Here is a 6,000-nt window from a genome sequence, read left to right as displayed (position 1 = left end):
TATTGGTGTTCATCAGATCAACACAAATTATGATTGTGATTATTCTATGTAAATCCCTTTGGCTCATTGTTTTATGGGTGGACTGACTGATCAATTATGGATAGGAAACTGTCATTCACTTGTCCAGAATTTAGGTTAGAAATCATGTGAGAGAATGCATTTTCAACATAGTTTTTTATTCATTTTATGTATCTATTGTTTCTTAAATAATACAATTTATCAGATGAATTGAGCAGGCAACAAATGACTTACCCCATCATAACCAAAAATACAAATGTTGTACTCTGTGTTTTGTATCAATGCCTTTTTTTTAAACAAGCATGTATTGCTTAAAAATATGTTGATTTCATGGGCTGTAAAAGTTTGCATCCATATCTCCATGAATTTGACAGTGGTTACACTTCTCCAGCCCAATCCCTCAGCATTATAGCAAATCAAGTGGCGGGGCTGCCATTTGGATGAAAAATGTATTGTGCTTTTGAACTCACTTAGGTAATACCTTTGAGGATACAGTGGTAGCAATACATTATAAAATCTACAGAAAATACAGAAATGCCAATGGTGGAGGTATTGCCGTTTATATCAAGAACCACATTCCTGTAAAGCTTAGAGATGATCTCATGTTAAATACATTTTAAGTAATATGGCTACAGGTTCCTCTGCCTCACCTAAAGCCTTTTCTTGTGGGAAGCTCTTTTTCTTGTGGGAAGCTGCTATAGACCACCAAGTGCTAACAGTCAGTATCTGGATAATGTGTGAGATGCTTGATAATGTATGTGATATCAACAGAGAGGTATATTTTCTGGGTGATTTAAATATTGACTGGCTCAAGCTGCCCACTCAAGAAAAAGCTTCAAACTGTGACCAGTGCCTGTAACCTGGCTCAGGTTATCAGTCAACCTACCAGCGTAGTTAAAAACAGCACAGGAATGATATCATCAACATGTATTAGTCAAATCTTTACTAATGCTGCAGAAATTCTCTTTAAAGCAGTATCCAAATCCATCGGCTGTAGTGATCACAATATACTAGCCATATCTAGGAAAAATTCCAAAGACTGTGCCAAATATAGTGGTCATAAAATAATTATGTTTTGTAGTGATTCCTATGTTGTTGATGTAAATAATCTTTTTTTGCCCTGTGATGTGTAATGAGGTGCAACCAGACGCTGTACTTGACACATTAATGAAATAGCTTATTCACGTTACTAATAAGCATGCACCCATGAAGAAAATGTCTGCAAAAACGGTTAAATCCCCGTGGATTGATGGGGAGGCAAAAGGAATGGAAAATAAGTCTGGCTGCACAACCGATTGGCAAACGTACTGCAAATTGAGAAATCATGTGACTAAACTGAATAAAAAGAAGAAGAAACTATACAATGGAACAAAGAGAAATGACATGAAGAATGACAGTAAGAAGCTTTGGAACACCTTAAATGAAATTTGGTGCAAAAGGGTCGACTCAGCTCCATCATTCATTGAATCAGATGGCTCATTCATCACAAAACCCACTGATATTGCCAATTACTTTAATGATTTTTTCATTGGCAAGATTAGCAAATTTAGGCATGACTGATCAAATTATGAAAGACAAGCATTGTGATTTTGAATTCTGTAAAGTGAGAGTGGATGAGGTGAAAAAAATTATTGTTGTCGATCAATAATGGCAAGCCACTGAGGTCTGACAACTTGGATGGAAAATGACTGAGGATAACAGTGGACGATATTGCCACTCCTATTTGCCATATCTTCAATCAAAGCCTACTAGAAAGTGTGTGCCCTCAGGCCTGGAGGGAAGCAAAAGTAATTTCACTACCCAAGAATAGTAAAGCACCCTTTACTGGCTCAAATAGTCAACCAATCAGCCTGTTACCAACCCTTAGTAAACTTTTGGCAAAAATTGTGCTTGACCAGATTCAATGCTATTTTACTGTAAACAAATTAACCAGAGACTTTCAGCACGCTTATAGGGAAGGACATTCAACAAGCATGGCACTTACACAAATGACTGATGGTTGGCTGAGAGAAATTGATGATAAAAAGATTGTGGGAGCTTTTTTGTTAGACTTCAGTGTGGCTTTTGACATTATCGATCGTAGTCTGCTGATGGAAAAACCTTTATGTTATGCAGTGGTGTAAAGTACTTAAGTAAAAATACTTTAATGTACTACTTAAGTAGTTGTTTGGGGTATCTGTACTTTACTATTTATATTTTTGACAGCTTTTACTTTTACTTCACTACATTCCTAAAGAAAATGATGTACTTTTTTCTCCATACATTTTCTCTGACACCCAAAAGTTACATTTAGACAGGAAAATTGTCAAATTAACACACTTATCAAGAGAGCATCCCTGGTCATCCCTACTGCCGCCGATCTGGCGGACTCAGATCAGTGCATTACAGTGCATTCGAAAAGTATTCAGACCCCTTGACTCACTAGGAAAAGTTTTGGTGGTTTTAAACTTCTTCCATTTAAGAATGATGGAGACGACTATTCTTAGGGACCTTCAATGCTGCAGACATTTTTTTTACCCTTACAGAGATCTGTGCCTCGACACAATCCTGTCTTGGAACTCTACGTACATTTCCTTCAACTTCATGGCTTGGTTTTTGCTCTGACATGCACTGTCACCTGTTGGACCTTAAATAGACAGGTGTGTACCATTCAAAATCATGTCCAATCAATTGAATTTACCACAGGTGGACTCCAATCAAGTTGTAGAAACATCTCAAGGGTGATCAATGGAAACAGGATGCACCTGAGTTCAATTTCAGGGTCTGAATACTTATGTAAATACGTTTTTTTGTAAAAAAAAGCTAAAAAACTGTTTTCGCTTTGTCATTATGGGATATTGTGTGTAGATTGATGAGGAAAATATTTTATTTAATCCATTTTAGAATATTGCTGTAACGTAACAAAAAAACAAAGTCAAGTGGTTTGAATAATTTCCAAAGGCACCGTATGTGTTGGAGTGTGACTATTTAAAAAAAATAAAAAAGTGCCGTCTGCATTGTATAATATCAGGATTTTGAAATTATATATACTTTTACTTTTGATACTTAAGTATATTTAAAACCAAAATCTTTTAGACTTTTACTCAAGTTTGACGTTTGAGTACTTTTTCCACCACTGTGTTTTAGCTACTTTTCAGATGCATTTTATACTTCAATTTCTCTGTTTTTCCCTTGTCCCTGGCCCAGATTTTTTAGATTTGACTGTTTTTCTAAGAGAAACATGAATAATTACACATTATATAGTGTTATCTACTAGAGAAAGAGTCCATTAAATAAAATCCATATCGATATTTATTGTGAGTATGCCCTTTATATTGTTTTTTTACACAAAATAAACCTGTCCTTTGTTAGTGGTGTCATTTCTACCGCTGAGGACAAATTCCTCATTAATAATGTTTTTTTCAAGAGAATGTTAACTTAAATACTATGGAAACGTATTGTGACACTGAAGCAATATGGCTGTAGCGGACAGTTGTTCCAGATGTGATGTCCAGGTTGAAGGAAAATGTAGGTAAATATTGCTTGTGTAGAAAATATTTTTATTGTCAGTCATTTTCAAACAGGCTATAATTTCTTTAATTTGTTGAATCATTTTTTATTTTATTTTACTGTTTTATACATTTAGTGTAAACTACATGCTAGCTGTAATACTAACAAAGCATGCGAAACAGCCTGTCACTTTTCTCCAAAAACTGTAGAAGTGTAATTTCCATCACAAACTTAACTGTGGTTGAAATGACAGAACGTGGTGAAAATGACGAAATTCATTATCCCATTAGCTTTCTTTTTTAAATATTTTTTTAAACTTTAGGCAAAGGGAAAAAATATAGTAGAGAAGTGAAATCTATCTCTGAGCTTACAAAGTGAGAACAAAGAAGCAAGAGATGGCAATGAAAATGCAACCAACTGAATAGAAGACAGACTTTAAAGAGAACAGTTGCAATGGAGAGCAACCTATCAGGAAACACACCCCCTCAGTCACCAGATGACTTGCAGCCAGAACATGAGACCAACCTATCAGGAAACACACCACCTCAGTCACCAGATGACTTGCAGCCAGAACATGAGACCAACCTCTCAGGAAACACACCACCTCAGTCACCAGATGACTTGCAGCCAGAACATGAGACCAACCTATCAGGAAACACACCACCTCAGTCACCAGATGACTTGCAGCCAGAACATGAGACCAACCTATCAGGAAACATACCACCTCAGTCACCAGATGACCTGCAGCCAGAACATGAGACCAACCTATCAGGAAACATACCACCTCAGTCACCAGATGACCTGCAGCCAGAACATGAGACCAACCTATCAGGAAACACACCACCTCAGTCACCAGATGACTTGCAGCCAGAACATGAGACCAACCTATCAGGAAACACACCACCTCAGTCACCAGATGACTTGCAGCCAGAACATGAGACCAATCTATCAGGAAACACACCACCTCAGTCACCAGATGACTTGCAGCCAGAACATGAGACCAACCTATCAGGAAACACACTACCTCAGTCACCAGATGACTTGCAGCCAGAACATGAGACCAACCTATCAGGAAACACACCACCTCAGTCACCAGATGACTTGCAGCCAGAACATGAGGCCAACCTATCAGGAAACACACCACCTCAGTCACCAGATGACTTGCAGCCAGAACATGAGACCAACCTATCAGGAAACACACCACCTCAGTCACCAGATGACTTGCAGCCAGAACATGAGACCAACCTTTCAGGAAACACACCACCTCAGTCACCAGATGACTTGCAGCCAGAACATGAGGCCAACATACCTGCTCCTAACTTACCTGCCCCTAACTTACCTGCCCCTGATACATGCCAACATACCTGCCCCTAACTTACCTGCCCCTGATACATGCCAACATACCTGCCCCTAACTTACCTGCCCCTGATACATGCCAACATACCTGCCCCTAACTTACCTGCCCCTGATACATGCCAACATACCTGCCCCTAACTTACCTGCCCCTGATACATGCCAACATACCTGCCCCTAACTTACCTGCCCCTGATACATGCCAACATACCTGCCCCTAACTTACCTGCCCCTGATACATGCCAACATACCTGCCCCTAACTTACCTGCCCCTGATACATGCCAACATACCTGCCCCTAACTTACCTGCCCCTGATACAGGCCAACATACCTGCTCCTAACTTACCTGCCCCTGATACATGCCAACATACCTGCTCCTAACTTACCTGCCCCTGATACATGCCAACATACCTGCTCCTAACTTACCTGCCGCTGATGCACTGCATGGTACCCCTTCCCCGTTGTCTGCAACAGGAATGAGAAGTTGAATACTTGCTGGAAGGGAAAGGTTGGATGAGGTCACTCAAAAACACACAGAGATCTTTGCATGACAAAGGTCAAACTTGATAATGCTTTACGGAAATCTAAACAATACCAAAACAAAGTGTGATTGACTGATGAAGAAAATGGAGAGACAAGATTCCCCAAAAACAAAACAGCAAATGAAGGGAAAGCCAAAGAACTTTAAAAGCATTTTATTGTTTCAAAATGCCATCATTGCAGAGCTAAAGCAAAAGTATTAAAAAATGCACAGTGCTAAGGACAAACAACTGGCTTCAAAAATGCTCAGAGGCAACATCCTGAGAAAGTGTGGCCTGGTCAAAGCCACAAACAGATCATTTGGATTTTCAGCAAATGAAAACAGACCAACAAGTCCTCAATCCTCCAGAAAGAAAGCAGCGTAGCAGAATTAGCACAGCCACAGAAGAGAAAATCACTAGATTCTGTGAACGTGATTTCAACAGTAGAGCAACAGGGGGAAAGGACACACTAACGAGGAACAAGAAGAAAAAGCAGAAGCGCTTCTTGAATGACAGTATCACAAAATGAACAGAAAATGAGCTGCAGCAACATTGAGAACCTTTTTGTCTTTGTGCTGTGAGAAACTGAAGAAAGAGTACATGTACAAGGAGTGCTCCC

Source organism: Oncorhynchus kisutch, linkage group LG17 (genome assembly GCF_002021735.2).
Source record: "Oncorhynchus kisutch isolate 150728-3 linkage group LG17, Okis_V2, whole genome shotgun sequence".
Lineage (NCBI taxonomy): Eukaryota > Metazoa > Chordata > Actinopteri > Salmoniformes > Salmonidae > Oncorhynchus > Oncorhynchus kisutch.
The sequence above is the reverse complement of the archived record's forward strand: the minus strand, read 5'-3'. Positions refer to the sequence as shown.